This window comes from Prionailurus bengalensis, chromosome C2 (assembly GCF_016509475.1).
Source record: "Prionailurus bengalensis isolate Pbe53 chromosome C2, Fcat_Pben_1.1_paternal_pri, whole genome shotgun sequence".
Classification (NCBI taxonomy): domain Eukaryota; kingdom Metazoa; phylum Chordata; class Mammalia; order Carnivora; family Felidae; genus Prionailurus; species Prionailurus bengalensis.
Genome location: NC_057350.1, coordinates 49,374,777 through 49,392,781, shown reverse-complemented (window position 1 = coordinate 49,392,781; position 18,005 = coordinate 49,374,777). Strand labels below are relative to the sequence as shown.

General features: G+C 36.6%; 1 protein-coding gene and 1 pseudogene across 1 annotated transcript in view; one reads left to right on the top strand and one right to left on the bottom strand.

Moving 5' to 3' along the window:
* The window catches only part of SENP7 (SUMO specific peptidase 7), a 157,728-nt gene that overhangs the window by 84,123 nt on the left and 55,600 nt on the right, over positions 1 to 18,005 (top strand).
* Positions 6,828 to 7,679, bottom strand: LOC122491380 (annotated as a pseudogene).

Genomic DNA, 18,005 nt, shown 5'->3' with positions numbered 1-18,005 from the left:
CCTGAGTTGGAAGAAGAGAAATGACCTTCGACCTTATACATCACATAGTTATTATCTTTTTAATAAATATCACGTCAGAATTCTTTGTGCACATAAAACATCATGCATTTAAAAATTTTGTTATTGATGATACTTTCTATAGAAAAAGTCACTTATTATGTACTGTCCCTGTGGAATTCAAAAGACATCAGTGCACATTCATACTGTTAAAAAAATAGCACTATTATGAGGATTCAATGGAACCATCAAATTATAATCTGTACTGTACAGGTTTTATACCAATTTGGGGCTAAGATTTAATAATAATAAGTCTCAAATTTCTAGTTGTTCCTAAAATCTATTCAGTGAGAATTCTAGCTCTCTTCAAGTCCTTCCTAAATATTTATGAAATTTCCAGGTGGTGTTTGATGTGGGCTCTGAAAATTCATTTTCTTGGTGGTTATTTGCTTTATTTGTTGCATTTAGAATAGGCATAGACTTTGGAACCAGACATCAGTATTGCAAACATGCTGATTTACCTTGGGCAAGTTACTTTGATCTTTAAAACACAGATAGTAACACACATCTTAGAAGATTATTGTGCGGATTTAAGGAGATAACTATGTGATGTTCTTAATATAATGCTTGAAATTTAATAGGTGGTAGTCATTATTTTTGTGTCTCTCTTATTGATACTTTTGTCAAAAGTACCATTAAAGGCTGGTGCTATATGTTGATGCTACTGAAGTCTTCTATGGTGAGGATGCTAGTGTCTGATCCTGAGATCACTGTTACTCCATTACCATTACCAGTACTGCCAAGGCAATTGTCACAGCCATACTAAGTATTACCATTTGGTTTAAGGAGGAGTACTGTACTCCTTAAACCAAGCTTTAGTTCTCTTTTCCCTTAAGATGAGTTCACTTTGAGGAGAATCCAGAGTGCCCAATGGAAATAAATTGCATGTGTGGCCATACCATCACTTGAGTTAGATGTGCCCCATTAGAACTCACTATAGCATGGACAGGATAGGCTCAAGGATGGGACTCTTGTTGTAACCAGCCTCTTTCCAGCCTGCCTATTTCAATCAATTATTGCAATATAAATTATGTAGATCTTTTTAGGAGACACATGTTCTGACATTATTGTAATTGTTGTTATTGCAGAGAATGTGGTAAACATGTCAGCTCTTTGTTACAAAGATAGAATGTCGAATAACAACTAAAAATTGGTGGGTGGGAGAATGGAGGCTATGACTGAAAACTGAGGAAGTTTTCTTTGAAAACCTAGCACTTATGCCCCTTATGATATTTGTGGAAAAGTGTTTTATAAAGGCTAAAAGTCTATTTATATATTTTTGAGAGAGAGAGAGAGAGAGAGAGAGAGAGAGAGAGAGAGAGAGAGAGAGGGAGGGGGGGGGGAGGGAGGGAGGAGGGGGACAGAGAGGGAGACACGATCCAAAGCAGGCTCTGTGCTATGGCAGAGAACCTGATGCAGGGCTTGAACTCACAAACTGCCAGATCATGGCCTGAGCCTAATTTGGCTGCTTAACTGACTGAGCCACCCAGGTGCCCCAAGGCTAAGAGTCTTATTTTAGCCTTAGCCTGTCTTTAGTGTTCAGAACTGTTATTGTTGACTATAATAATAACTTAAATGGACTTATGCAGGAAAAAGAAATTGTGTTTTATGTCCAAAATAAAGGAATAGTAAAAAAAAATCACGAATGAATAGGAAATTTGAATTAAAATGATCTCTTTGAAGTAGCATATTTGTTTTTTCTAGTTGGCAATTAATTATTTTAAAATACTTAATTATTAAACTTTATATTATCCTTTAAAAACTTTTAACTAAAATTTGTTAAGTATTTGTGATATTATACTGTGATAAATGAAATTCATCTCAGTCTGTTTGCTTAATTTCTTTCTCTGTGCCTCAGTTTACCTCATCTGTAAATCACAATAATACGTAGGTATGCTGGAGAATAAAGAATTAGCTTTTCTCTTTTAATTTGATAACTTGCCAATAAATATATTGAGATATATCTACTTTTACAAATATGTGTTTCCTTATGAGTGGACATTTAGGGTATTTTTCATTTTTTGTCTGTATAGCTTTGGTACAGTAAGTTTGTGTATTTTTATAAATTCTTATAGTGCCATTCATTTAACCAGAATTAAGTGTTATCATTGAAAATTTTTTTCAGGGGCGCCTGGGTGGCTCAGTCGGTTAAGCATCCGACTTCACCTCAGGTCATGATCTCACGGTCCGTGAGTTCGAGCCCCGCGTCGGGCTCTGTGCTGACAGCTCAGAGCCTGGAGCCTGTTTCAGATTCTGTTTCTCCCTCTCTCTCTGCCCCTCCCCTGTTCATGCTCTGTCTCTCTGTGTCTCAAATCTAAATAAACGTTAAAAAGAAAATTTTTTTCAGACTCTATTGATAAAAATAAATATAACTTTACATAAAATTGTTTTCATTTCAGCCATTTTTTATTTTTAGTGAAGATGGATTTTGTATTTTTTATATAAGTTTTCTCTGTAGTCTTTGTATGTATTCAGGTGTTCTGCTTCTTACTGACTTGTAAGAACTCTTAATAAAGGTATTAACTCTTTGTTACCAGTGTTTTGGAAAAAATTTTTCAAGTTTCCTGTTTGTTAATTTTACTTTGTTTATAGTATCTTCTGTAGTATAATTTTTTTAAATTTTATTTTATAAAAAATATGTTAGGGCTTGACCCCTGTGTTTTGGTTTATCCTTGGAAAGACCTCTTCAACCCCAAGTACAGAAATAGGTTAGTCAACCGGTGTCTTAATTTGTGATGATGTAGATGGGGTGACAGATCCAGAACAACAGTCTGGGGATCACTTTCCTAATTGAAGTTCTAATTCCTTTTTTTTTTGCCTCTCTGTAGTCTGGTATAAATGTCTTTGGATGGTTGGGTGGCTTTCACCTTTTTGCTGTTGTGAATAACACTGTTATGAACACTGGTATGCAGGCATCTCTATCCCTACTTATAAGTTCTTTTGCATATCTACCCAGAAGTGGGATTTCTGGATCATATAGTAATTCTATTAATAATTTTTGAGGCACCACCATTACTCTTTTGTATAGTGGCTGCACCATTTTACATTGCCATTAGCAGTGGTTAGGGGTCCCAATTTCTCCACATCCTTGTTAAAACTTGTTTTCTGTTTTTATGTAATAGTCATCCTAATGGGTGTGACATGATAGCTCATTGTGGTTTTGTTATGGGTTTCCCTAATGATTAGTGATGCTGAGCATCTTTTCATGTGCTTATTGGCCGTTCATATATCTTCTTTGGAGAAATGTCTGTTCAAGTCCTGTGCCCTTTGATGAATTAGGTTGTGTTTTACTTTTGAGTTTTAGGAGTTCTCTATATATTCTGAATATTAATTTCTTGTCAGAAATATGATTTTGAAATATTTTCTCCCATTGTTCTCTGACCATATGATATGAAGTTAGAAATTATTAATGGAAGGAAAACTGGGAAACTCACAAGGTTGTGGAAATTAACATACTTAAAGCAACCAGTGGGTCGAAGAAGAAATCACAAGGAAATTAAAAAATGGTTAAGAATGAAAGAAAATGAAAATATAGCATATCAAAACATATGGTATGCATTAAAAGCAGTGCTAAAGGCAAAATAAATGTATAGCTGTAGATGCTTACATTAAAAAAGAAGAAATATCTCAAATCAACAACCTGACTTTACAACTTAAGGAACTGGAAAAAGAATAGTTTTGCCAGATACAGGATTTTTGTTGACAGGTTTTTTTATTCAGTACTTTGAATATACCAACCCAATGCCTTCTGACTACTATGGTTAGTGATGAGAACTCTCATAATCATATGGAGTGTCCTTGGTATGTGATGAGTCGCTTCTTTCTTGGTGCCTTCAAGATTCTTTGTCTTTGTCTTCTGACAACTTGATTATAATGTTTCTTGGTACAGGTCTCATTGAGTTTATTCTGCTTATAGTTCTTTGGACTTCTTGGATGTTTGTATTCATGTCTTTCATCAAATTTGGAATTTTTTGTGATTATTTATTTCAGTAATTTCTCTTCTCCTTTATTTTTTCTCCTACTGAGATACCAGTATTGCATATATTGGTCTGCTTGTTGTTGTCCCACAGGTCCCTTAGGCTCTATTCACTTTTTTCAAAATTTTTTTGATCCTCAGATTTGATAATTTCCATGATCATATATTCAAGTTCTCTTCCTGTCCTTCCTTCCCTTTCCCTTTCCCTTTCCCTTTCCCTTTCCCTTTCCCTTTCCCTTTCCCTTTCCCTTTCCCTTTCCCTTTCCCTTTCCCATTCCCATTCCCATTCCCATTCCCATTCCCAAACTTAGGGTTGATGATGGACATTTCTTCTGCCGGTTCAAATCTGCTTTTTTAAAGTTTATTTAAGTAATCTCTGTGCCCAATGTGGGGCTTGAACTCATAACCCCAAGATTAAGAGTCTCATGTTCTCCCAACTGATCCAGCCAGGTGCCCCGTGAGTTTTTAATTTTAGTTATTAACTTTTTAACTCCAGAATTTCCTTTTGATTTATTTATATATTTTGCTTCTTGATATTTTTGTTTACCCATTAATCATTTTCTTGACTGTCCAAGACTTCCTTTTTTTTTTTTTGTAGCTTTTTGATGATCTTTAAGACAGTTGTTATAATGTCTTTTTCTTCTCTTGAGTCTGCTTTCTGAATTTTTTTCAGGGACATGTTCTGTTGATTTTTTTTTTTTTTTCATTTTGAATCATCCATGGTTTCCTGTTTGTATGCCTTGTGATTTTTTGGTGTTGTTGAAAATGCAACATTTCAATCTTATTATGTGGTAAGTCTGGAAATCTGATTCTTCCCCTTCCCAAGGGTTTGCTGCTTTTTTTCCTCCCTCCCTCCCTCCCTTCTTTCCTTCCTTCCTTCCTTCCTTCCTTCCTTCCTTCCTTCCTTCTTCCTTCCTTCTCCTCTTTCTCTCCCTCCCTCCCTCTTTCACTCTTTTCCTTCCTTCCTTCTTCTCTCTCTCTCTCTCTCTCTCTCTCTCTTGTTCTTTATTGTTCACATGACTCTGTTCCACACATCAGCTTGATGTATAAATATAAGATCTTCCCAGGTCCTTTATAAGCTTGGTCTTTTTGTAGTAATTTTTTTTTTTAATGTTTATATTTGAGAGAGACAGGGAAAGAGAGTGCGCAAGCAGGGGAGGGGCAGAGAGACTGAGACAGAATCTGAAGCAGCCTCTGGGCTCTGAGCTGTCAGCACAGAGCACGATGTGGAGCTCACACTCAGGCTCACACTCACAAGCCGTGAGATCAGGACCTGAGCTGAAGTTGGACACTTAACTGACTGAGCCACCCAGGCACCCCTTGTAGTAATGTTTGTGCCTTTCTGAATTCCCTCATGTATGTGATTACTTTCTAACAATCACAATCCTTAAATGTTTGGTTTCCAAAAAGAGAAAAGGGGAAAAATTAAAGGGGGGAGTAGATAAAACAAAATAGGTCTAACCCTTTAAGTCTCTTGGAAGTCATAAGTGTTGTAACAATGGTGGTGGTTGCTGCAACACTGGCTGCCTTTCTCTATGTCTGCTCATCCATGAACAGAAACAGCAATCAGTGATCAGAATACAGATTCCCAATATTTGGAGAATAAGGTTCTTCTTGCTTACCTTGGTGATTGCAAGCCTGTGCAAACTATTTTAAGAACTCAAGCTTTGCTGCTTACTTTGTTGTAGGGGTAGGGGACTGGGTCACTGCTACCACTGTTGGAGCTCAAATTGACCGAAATTAACTGTAACTTGCGGTTGAATCTTTTGACTAGTAGTTGCAGGCCTTCAATAGACTCTAGAATCCCAAAATAGTTGCACAGACAGATTCTGCTAGTGTAGATGTTGTGTAGGTGGGAGGATGGTAGGTGGTTCTGACTCCACAGTCTTCCTGTGATCACTTGGTATATGTTTTATAGTTTACTGCACAGGGATCCTTGAGTTATTCTTGGTATCTGAATTTTTTAGTGCTTATAAATGATGTAAAAATTTCCATGTTCTTGAATAGTGTTGAAAATGCAGCAAATACTATATAATATTTTTTATTATAAGAGAATAATATAGGTTAGTAATTTTATATAGTTTTTTTTATTTAAAAATTTTGGCCTAGTTTAATATAACCGTTATGAGTTGTTTTGTTAATAATAATTATTATGAGTTAGAGTTTTGTGTGTATAAAGATTTAATTCATTCTCTGGCTATTTTAATTAATACCAAATTGCTTTCCCAGTGTTTTCTATCAATTTATTTTTAAAAATTAATTTTGCTGATATATTATTGACAGAACATTGTATTAGCTTTAGGTATACAATATCACCATTTTATGTATGTTTATATTGTGAAACTATTATTATTTTAGAGAGAGAGAGAGCACGCACAAGTGGGGGAAATGAGCAGAGGGAAAGAAAAAAGAATCTTAAGCAGGTTCCATGCTCAGTGGGGAGCCCAGTTTGTGGCTTGGTCCCTTGACCCTGGGATCATGACCTGAGCTGAAATCAAGAGTCGGATGCCCAACTGACCCAGCCACCCAGGTGCCCCTATATTGTGATATTAATACAATAAATTTAGTTAACATTCATCATCGTGCATATAGTTATTAAATTTCTTGTGATGAGAACTTTGAAGATCTACTGTTTTAGCAACTTTCAAATACACAATACACTGTTGTTTACTATAGTCACTATGCTGTATGTATGTTACACCCTTAGCACTTACTTGTCTTAATACTAGAAACTTGTACCTTTTTAATACCTTCTCTTCTCTCCAACCCCCCCCCCCCCCATTCCATAAAACTACCAATCTATTGACTGTATCTAGATGTGTGGGGGTTTTTTTTGACTAAAACAGTTGACAATTTTATTTTCACATTTCACAATACAAATAAAAATTGATAATTGCTTTTTTTTTTTTTTGTTCCACTACTCCCCTGCCAAAACAATTGTGTCTTTGACAGGAAGGGAGAGCAAGTCTTCCTTGTCATGCTGTTAGAAAACACCCAGAGTCACAGCACCATGATCTACTGGTGAAGTAGAACATGTAATATAAAATGGATATAAAGATGTTCACATTTCTCCTTATCAGTCTTGTTGACTCTTTCCTGGCCAACTAGGCACCATCATGGGATAGGTAGGGAGGTCTCATCATTGGGGGCTCAGGCATAATTGGCAATTGGCCTCACATAGGTGGCCTCATTCCAGGAGCAGGTCCCACTGGCATCATCCCAGGAGGAGGAGGAGGACCCATCATTGGCATCATGGAAGGGCCCCCCATATGAGGTGCTGGCATCATACCAGGGCAAGGAAGACCCAAGAGACTGGGAGGAGGTGGGATCATTGCCCCTTAGGAGGAGGAACAGAGAATCAAGTAGGAGATATCTTTCCTCGTTGAAATGTAGCAGCTGTTTTGTTGATCAGGCTCTGAGCCTGCTCTTCCATCCATTTCTGATAGTAGTCTTTCACATTCTCTTTGTGTTTCCTACCACTGCTCTGTGTCTTTCTCACAGATGGAGAGTCATGGTTGAGGTATGTGTTGCAGTAGTTACAGTAGAACTTAGATGTGTTGCTCTTGTAGGCCATTGGCCAGTCCCTCCCATTTTTTTTTCAAGGTTTTACACAAAAGTGAGATCATACAGTATTTGTCTTTCTCTTTTTGATTTATTTCACTTGGCATAATGCCCTCAAGTTCCATCCATGTTACTGTATATGTCAGGCTTTTTTTTTTTTTTTTTTTTTTTTTTTTTTTTTTTTGTGGCTGAATAGTATTCCTGTGTATGTGTCTTATATTTGCTTCATCCATTCATCTTTAGTGGACATTTAGGTTATTTCCATGTCTTGTCTCTTGTAAATTGCACTGCACTGAACATTGGGGCACAGATATCTTTTTGAGGTAATGATTTTGTTTTCCTAAGCATAAATACCCAGAAGTGAAAAAGCTGGAACATATGTCAGTTCTATTTTTAATTTTTTTCCTTTAAAAAAAAATTTAAATTCAAGTTAGTTATATTTGTTAATATAGTATAGTGTTGGTTTCAGGAATAGAATGTAGTGGTTCATCATATATATATATATATATATGTATATATATATACGCATATGTATATACGTATATATATATATGTATATACACACACACACACACACACACACACACATACACACACACCCAGTGCTCATCCCAACAAGTGCCCTCCTTAATGCCCATCACCCATCTAGCCCATCCCCCCACCGACCTCCCCTCCAGCAACCCTCAGTTTGAGCTCTGTCTTTAAGAGTCTCTTATGGTTTACCTTCTTGTCTGTTAAAAAACTAATTTTTCTGTCCCTTCCCCTGTGTTCATCTGATTTGTTTCTTAAATTCCACATATGAGTGAAATCATATTTGTCTTTTCTCTGACTTATTTTGCTTAGCATAATGCATTCTAGTTCCATCCACATTGTTGCAAATGGCAAGATTTCATTCTTTTTGATCACCAAGTAATATTCCATTGTGTATATGTATGTGGGTGTGTGTAAATATATATATAATAAATAATAATATATTTATATTATACTTATTTATATTATAATATAATATATTTATATTATAATATAATAATATTTATATAATAATATTATAAGAATATATTTATATTATATTCAATTATAATATATTTATAATAAATAAATATATATAATAAAAAATATATATACGCATACATACACATACACACACACACATACATACACAACCTGTTCTTTATCCATTTATCAGTTGATGGACATTTGGGCTATTTCCATAATTTGGCTATTATTGGTAGTGCTGCTGTAAACATCAAGGTGCATTGTGCACCTTTGATTCAGCATTTTTGTATCTTTTGGATAAATACCTAGTAGTGCAATTGCTGGGTCATAAGGTAGTTCTATTTTTAACTTCTTGAGGAACTTCCATATTGTTTTCCAGAGTGGCTTCACTAGTTTGCATTCCCACCAGCAGTGCAAAAGGGGAACCCCCTTTCTCTGCATCCTTGCCAACGTCTCTTGTTGCCTGAGTTGTTAATTTTAGCCATTCTGATGGGTATGAGGTGGTATCTCATTGTGGTTTTGATTTATATTTCCTTGACGAGTGAAGTTGAACATCTTTTCATGTGTCTGCTGGCTATCTGGACATCTTCTTTGGAAAAGTGTCTATTCATGTCTTCTGTCAAGTACTTCATTGGATTATTTGTTTTTTGGGTGTTGAGTTTGATAAGTTCTTTATAGATTTTGGATACTAACCATTTATCTGGTACGTCATTTGCAAATATCTTCTCCCATTCTGTAGGTAGCCTTTTAGTTTGTTTGAGTGTTTCCTTCACTATGCATAAGCTTTTTATCTTGATGAGGTCCAGTAGTTCATTTTTGTGTCTTATATTTTCTTCATCCATTCATCTTTTTCCATCCATCCAGCATCATTTTCACTTTTGTTTCCCTTGCCTCCGGAGACATGTCTAGAAAGAAGTTGCTGTGGCCGAGGTCAAAGAGGTGGCTGCCTGTTTTTTTCTCTAGGATTTTGATGGTTTCCTGTCTTAACATTTAGTTCTTTCATCCATTTTGAGTTTATTTTTGTGTATGAAGTAAGAAAGTGGTCCAGTTTTATACTTCTGCATGTGGCTGTCCAGTTTTCCCAGCGCCATTTGCTGAAGAGACTATCTTTTTTCCATTGGATATTCTTTCCTGCATTTTCAAAGATTAGTTGGCCGTATATTTGTGGGTCCTTTTTGGGGCTCTCTCCTCTGTTCCATTGATCTCTGTGTCTGTGTTTGTGCCATTACCATATTGTGTTGATGATTATAGCTTTGTAATACATTTTGAACTCCGGAATTGTGATGCCTCCAGTTTTGGTTTTCTTCTTTCTTTCTTTCTTTCTTTCTTTCTTTCTTTCTTTCTTTCTTCTTTCTTTCTTTCTTTCTTCCTTCCTTCCTTCCTTCCTTCCTTCCTTCCTTCCTTCCTTCCTTTCTCTTTTTTTTTTAAATTTTTTAACGTTTATTTATTATTGAGAGACAGAGAGAGAGCATGAGCATTGGAGGGCAGAGAGAGGAGGAGACACAGAATCTGAAGCAGGCTCCAGGCTCCGAGCTGTCAGCACAGAGCCTGATGTGGGACTCGAACTCACAAACCACGAGATAATGACCCGAGCCGAAGTTGGATGCCCAACTGACTAAGCCACCCAGGCACCCCCAGATTTGGTTTTCTTTTTCAACACTACTTAGGTTTTTTGGGGTATTTTCTGGTTCCATACAAATTTTAGGATTGTTTGTTTTAGTTCTGTGAAGAACACTGGTGTTATTTTGATAGGGGTTGCATTGAATGTGTAGATTACTTGGGTGGTATAAACATTTTAACAATATTTGTTCTTCCAATCCATAAGCATAGGATGTTTTTCCATTTCTTTGTATCTTCAGTTTCTTTCATAAGCTTTCTATAGTTTTCAGCACACAGATCTTTTACCTCTTTGGTTAGGTTTATTCCTGGATATCTTAGGGTTTTTGGTGCAATTATACATGGGGTCGATTCCTTGATTTCTGTTTCTGCTGCTTCATTATTGGTGTATAGAAATGTAACTGATTTCTGTATGTTGGTTTATATCCTGCAACTTTACTGAATTCATGTATCAGGTCTAGCAGGTTTTCTATGGAGTCTTTTGGGTTTTCCACATAGAGTATCATGTCATTTGCGAAGAGTGAGAGTTTGACTTCTTCCTTGCTGATCTGTATGCCTTTATTTCTTTTTGTTATCTGACTGCTGAAGCTGAGACTTCCAATACTATGTGAACAACAGTGGTAAGAGTGGACATCCCTGTCGTGTTCCTGACCTTAAAGGGAAAGCTCTGAGTTTTTCCCCATTGAGGATATTAGCTGTGAGTCTTTCATATGTGGCCTTTATGATGTTAAGGTATATTTCTTGTATCCCTACTTTCTTGAGGGTTTTTATCAGGATAGGATCCTGTATTTTGTTAATTGCTTTTTCTCTATCTATTGAGAGGATCATATGGTTCTTATCCTTTCTTAGTTAATGTGGTGTATCACATTGATTGACTTACAAATATTGAATCAGCCCTGCAGCCCAGGAATAAATCCCACTTGATCATGGTGAATAATTCTTTTAATGTATGGTTGGTTCAGTTTGCTAGTATCTTGTTGAGAATTTTTATATTCATGTTTATCAGGGATATTGGCCTGTAATTCTTCTTTTTACTGGGATCTTTGTCTTGTTTTGGAATCATGGTAATGCTGGCTTCATAGAATCAGTTTGGAAGCTTTCCTTCCATTTCTGTTTGTTGAGAAGAATAGGTATTAATTCTTCTTTAAATGTCTGATAGAATTCCCCTGGGAAGACGTCTGGCTCAGGACTCATGTTTGAAATTTTTGATTACTGATTCAGTTTCCTTGCCTGTTAATGGGTCTGTTCAAACTTTCTATTTCTTCCTGTTTTGGTTTTGGTAATTTGTATGTTTCCAGGTATTTGTGCATTTTTTCCAGATTGTCCAGTTTGTTGAAATATAATTTTTCATAGTATTCTCTCATAATTGTTTATATATCTGTGGTATAGGTTGTGATCTCTCCTCTTTCATTCATGATTTTATCTGTTTGGGTCCTTTCTCTTTTCTTTTTGATAAGTCTTTTCTTTTTGAAAAGTCTGGCTATGGGTTTATCAATTTTGCTTATTCTTTCAAAGAGCCAGCTCTTAGTTTCGTTGATATGTTCTACAGTTGTTTGTTTGTTTGTTTCTATATCGTTTATTTCTGCTCTAGTCTTTATTATTTACCTTCTGCTAGCTTTAGGCTTCATTTGCTGTTTCTTTTCTTTACATCTCTAGATGTAAGTTTAGATTGTGTATTTGGGACCTTTCTTGCTTCTTGAGATAGACCTGAATTGCAATATACTTTCCTCTTAGGACTGCCTTTGTTACATCCTAAAGGATTTGGACTGTTTTGTTTTCATTTTCGTTTGCTTCCATGTATCTTTTTATTTCTTCTTTAATTTCCTGGTTAACCCATTCATTCTTTGGTAGGATGTCCTTTAACCTCCATGTATTTGAGAGTTTTCTAAATTTTTTCATGTGGTTGGTTTCATGTTTCATATTGTTGTGGTCTGAAAATATGGATGGTATGATCTCAATCTTTTTATACCTGTTGAGGGCTGATTTGTGACCCAGTATGTGATCTGTTGTGGAGAATGTTCCATGAACATTCGAGAAGCATGTGTATTCTGTTGTTTTAGGGTGAAATGTTCTGATGATATCTGTTAAATCCATTCAGTCCAGTGTGTCATTCAAAGCCATGTCTTCCTTGTGGATTTTCTGCTTAGATGATCTGTCCATTGTTGTTAGTGGGGTATTAAAGTCACCTACGATTACTGTGTTATTATCAATTAATCTCTTCATTTTTGTGATTAATTGATTTATATATTTGGTTGCATCCAAGTTGGGGGAATAAATATTTACAATTGTTAGATCTTGATGGATAGACCCTTAATTATGATTTAGTGCCCTTCCTCATCTCTTGTTGCAGTCTTTTTTTTTTCTTCAATGTTTATTTATTTTTGAGAGAGAGAGACAGAGTGTGAGCAGGGAGGGATAGAGAGAGAGAGGGAGACACAGAATCTGAAGCAGGCTCCAGGCTCTGAGCTGTCAGCTCAGAGCCCGACGCGGGGCTCAAACCCATGAACTATGAGATCACGATCTGAGCTGAAGTCAGCCACTTAACTGACTAAGCCACCCAGGCGCCCCTGCAGTCTCTGTTTTAAAATCTAGTTTGGTGTAAGTATGAATATTCTGGATTTCTTTTGATGTCCATTAGCATGATGTTCTATATTCTACATTAGCATGATGTCCTACATTAGCAGGATAGTTCTGCATCCCCTTATATTCAATCTGCATGTGTCTTTAGGTCTAAAATGAGTCTCTTATAGGCAGCACATAGATGCATCTTTTTTTTTTTTAATTCATTCTGATAACCCTGTGTCTTTTGATTGGAGCATTTAGTCTATTTACATTCAGAGTGGTTTTTGAAAAATATGGATTTAGTGCCATTGTATTAACCTGTAAAGTTGTGTTTCTGGTGATGTTCTATGGTCATTTGTAATCTTTGTTTCTTTGGTCATCTTCTTCTCCTTTTTTCCCCCCCTCTACTCAGTCCCCCTTAAAATTTCTTACAGGGCTGGTTTAGTGGTCATGAACTCCTTTAGTTTTGCTTGTCTGGGAAACTCTTTATCTTGCCTTCTATTCTGAATTACAACCTTGCTGGATAAAGAATTCTTGGTTGCGTATTTTTCCTCTTCAGCACACTGAATATTTCCTGCCACTTCCTTCTGGCCTGCCAGGTGTCAGTGGACAAGTCTGCTAATCTTATGTGTCTACCCTTTTGGTTAAGGATGTGTTGTCCTTAGCTGCTTTCAGAATTCTCTCTTTATCTTTGTATTTTGCAAGTTTCATTATGATATGTTGTGGTGTTGACCCATTTTTTTTTTATTTTGAGGGGAGTTTTCTGTGCCTCTTGGACTTGAATATGTTTCCCTCCCCATATTAGGGAAGTTCTCAGCTATAGTTTGTTCAAATAAATCTTCTGTCCCTTTTTCTCACTATTCTTCTGGGAGTGCTATGATATGGATGTGACTTCATTTTATGGAATCACTAAGTTCTCTAACTCTCCACTAGTGATCTAATAGTTTCCTTTCCCTCTTCTTTTCAGCTTCATTATTTTCTATAATTTTATCTTCTTTCTCACTATTCTCTACTCTGCTTCTTCAATCCTTGTGACTATATCCACTTGGTTTTGCATCTCAATTATAGCATTTTTTATTTTAGCCTGAATAGTTTTTAGGTCTTTGATCTCCACAGCAAGAGTTTGTCTGGTGTGTTCTATGCTTTTTTCAAGCCCAGCTAGTAATCTTATAACTGTTATTCTAAATTCTTGTTCAGATATATTCCTTATATCTCTTTTGAGCAAGTCCCTGGCTGTGATTTCTTCCTGACCTTTCTTTTGGGGAGAATTTTTCCATCTTGTCATTTTTGCTGTTTCTGTCTTTTGTGTGTTTTAAAAGTGTGTTATGTTTCCTCACCCGAGAATAATGCTGTATTAAAAAGAAGTCGTACGCTGACCAGGGCCTGGCACTTCATGAAGTGTTTATGGTGTATGGTGTGTGCATTCTGCTGTTGTGTTTTGGCTGCTCTTTCCCACTGGCCAGTCTTCTGCAGAGCCCCAACTTGCTTGCATTGGGAAGTGTTTGGACGTTTAACTAGGTGTGCTTTGATTTGTGTGTTAAAATAAGCCTAATGAAGCTGATTTGTTTGTTAAGAAAAGCCTGGAAAAAAGGAAAAAAAAAATAACCAAACCTGATCCCAAAAAAAGGAAAAGAAAAGGGAAAAAAATCCAACCAAACAGAGAATCAAAAAACTTTAAGATTGATTCCAAAGAAAAAGAAAGGAAAAAAAAAGAAGCCTGATCCAATAAAAAGAAAAAAAAAAAGGAGATAAAAAAATAACAAACAAGAAATTCTTAGCCTGATTCCAACAGAAAAGAAAGAATAAAGAAGACAAAAAAGAAAAAATGATTAGCCTTGGTCTATTTCCGCTAGAACTGCAGGTGATGTTATGAAGCACTCAATTTCAGTACACTTGGTGCATGTGGGGTGCTGACTGTCCTGGTCTTCTGGAGGAGAGGCCCCTGTGTTGGCTCAGAGTCAGTCTTGCCCTGGGAGTAAGCAGTTTCTTGGCATAAGCAGGCTCAGTGCTGACAGTCGATCTCATGAACCACTAGATCATGACCTGAGCTAAACCCAAGATTTGGAGGCTTAACTGACTACTCCATCTAGTCACCCGAAAACTGGAAGTCTTAATGGACCCTGTACCGCCTCCCTGTTCCTGAGTAGAGCCTCTCTACACTGTGTCTGAAGTCCTTTTTCTTTGAAAAATAGTCCCACGCCTGTGCAGTGTGTGGAATCTATGGTGTAGCACCGCTAAAAGCAGCAAAGGTTCTCTTTCTTGTTGTGTCTCTGTCCCCTGCTAATGAAAGACCTTTTGTTGGCACCTACAAGGTCTTGTGTCCCTGGGAGGGAACCTCTTCCAGAAATACTCCAGGAAGGGGAATGTTCTCTTCCAGTGCACCCTGGAGATCCCTACACCACACTATGCGCTCTGGCTCCACCTCCTTCCTCCCCAGCAGTGCATGCCCCAGCTACATTCTGGAGAAAATCACTCACTTCCAAAATCAGAGTTTGAACTCCAAAGTCTCTTTGTGAAAAAAACCCTGTGACACTCAATACTTCTTGCTCCCCAGTCCATGGTCCAGAGAGGTTTTCATCTTGTGCAAAGCAGATGCCATGCTTTCCCAAATCCTCTCACTTTTTCTCCCTTTTGTGTTTGCATGGAAAGGGTTTGCTCCCCCTCATGGCACCGCCATTTTTTTCTTCCCCAATTCACTTCCACATGCCTTGCACCTGCTTCTCTGTCTTCCTCCAACCATGGAGATTCTTCTGCCATTCCACAGATCGATTTCCTGGGTGTTCCACTTGATCTTACCTCAATACAGCTGTGATTGAGGGACTAGAAAATCCCAGGCTTCCTCTACTTCTCCACCATCTTAACTACTCCCTTATTTTTAATTTTTTTGAGGAACCCATACTATTTTCCACAGTAGTGCACCAATTTACATTTTCATCAAGATTGCCCAGGGGTTCCTTTTTCCCTACGTTTTAGCAAGGTGTGTTATCGAGTTTTTTTTTTTTTAATGATAATCACTCTGACAGGTGTGAGGTGATATCTCATTGTGGTTTTAATTTGCATTTCCCTGCAATTAGTGATATACCATTAATGCATTACTTTTCATGTACCAGTTGGCCATGTATATGTCTTCTTTAGAAAAGTGTCTGTTCAGTTTCTCTGCCAATTTTTTAATAGAATGTTTTCTATTGAGTTGTATGAGTTCCTTATATATTTTAGATATTAACCCCTTATTAGATGTATGGTTTGCAAATATTTCTCCCATTCCATGTATTGCCTTTTCATTTTGTTGATAGTTTCATTTGGTTTGCAGAAGCTTTTTAGTTTGATGTAGTCCCACTTGTTCATTTTGCTTTTGTGGCCTTTGTTTTGGTATTAATTCCAAATAATCATTGCCAAGACTGATGTCAACAAGCTTACCCCCATGTTTTCTTCTAGGACTTACATGGTTTTATGTCTTACATTTAAGGTTTTAATTACTTTTGATTTGTTTTTTTTTTTTTTTTTTATGGTGCAAGATAGGGATCCAGTTTTGTCCTCTTGCAAGTGGCTGTCCCATTTTCCCAACACTATGAGTTGAAGAGACTCTCCTTTCCCTCTTGTATATTTGTGTCTCTTTTGCCATAAATTAATTGACCATATATATGTGGATTTATTTCTGACTCTTGATTCTATTCCTTTGACCTGTATGTCTATATTTAGGCCATCCCATACTGTTTTGATTAATACAGCTTTGTAATGTAGTTTAAAATCAGAAAGTGTGATGATCCCAGCTTTGTTGTTCTTTCTGAAGATTTCTTTGTCTATTTGGGGTCTTTGGTGGTTACGTATAGATTTTAAGATAATTACATTTCTGTGAAAAAGGGCATTGGAATGTTGGTAGGGATTGCATTGAATCTTAGGTTGCTTTGTGTATGGTGGACATTTTAACACTCTTAATTCTTCCCATCCATGAGTATGGAATGTCTTTCAATTTATTTCTGTCATCTTCGTGGTGGTTTTTTGTTTTGTTTTGTTTTGTTTTGTTTTTTTTCCATCAGTGCCTTAAGGTTTTTGTGTATAGTTCTTTTTTTTCCTTGGCTATATTTTTCCTAGGTATTTTATTCTTTTTAATACAATTGTAAATGAGATAGTTTTCTTAATTTCTCTTTCTGCTAGTTCACTGTTAGTGTATAGAAAAGCAACTGAGTTTTGTGTATTGATTTTGTATCCTGCAACTTTACTGAATTTTTTTTATTTTAAAAGTTTTTTGGGGGCGCCTGGGTGGCGCAGTCGGTTAAGCATCCGACTTCAGCCAGGTCACGATCTCGCGGTCCGTGAGTTCGAGCCCCGCATCAGGCTCTGGGCTGATGGCTCAGAGCCTGGAGCCTGTTTCCGATTCTGTGTCTCCCTCTCTCTCTGCCCCTCCCCCATTCATGCTCTGTCTCTCTCTGTCCCCAAAAATAAATAAAAAACGTTGAAAAAAAAAATTAAAAAAAAAAAAGTTTTTTGGTGTTTTTTTTTGGGGGGGGAGGGAGCGTTCTATATAAAGTCATATCATCTGCATATAATGACAATTAATGCTTTTGAATGCCTTTTATTTCTTTTTCTTACCTAATTGTGCTGGCTAGGATTTTTAGTACTGTGTTGAATAAGAGTGGTGAGAATGAGCACCCTTGTCCTGTTCCTCATCTTAGAAGAAAAACTTTTAATCTTTTACTATTGATTATGATATTAGATGTGGGTTGGTTGTATTGACCTTTATTATATTGACATGCATTCCTTATATACCCAGTTTGGTGAGAGTTTTATCATAAAAGATACTGAATTTTGTCAGGTGCATTTTCTACATGTATGCAGTGATCAGATCCTTTTAATGTTTCATTCTGTTAATGTGGTGTCCCACATTGATTTGTGGATATTGAATCATCCTTGCATCCCTGGAATAATTCCCACTTGATCATGATGTATGATCCTTTTAATGTATTACTGAATTTGGTTTCCTAATACTTTGTTGAAAATGTTTGCATCTATATGCATCAGGCATATTGGTATATAGTTTTCTTTTCTTGTAGTGTCCTTATCTGGCTTTGGTATCAGGGTGATGATGACCCAATAAAATGATTTTAGGAGTATTCCCTCTTCAGTTTTTTGGAAGAGTTTGAGAAGGATTAGGATTACTTCTTTAATTGTTTGTAGAATTACCATGGAAACTATCTAGTCCTGGGGTTTTTTGTATTGGGAGGTTTTTAATTATTAA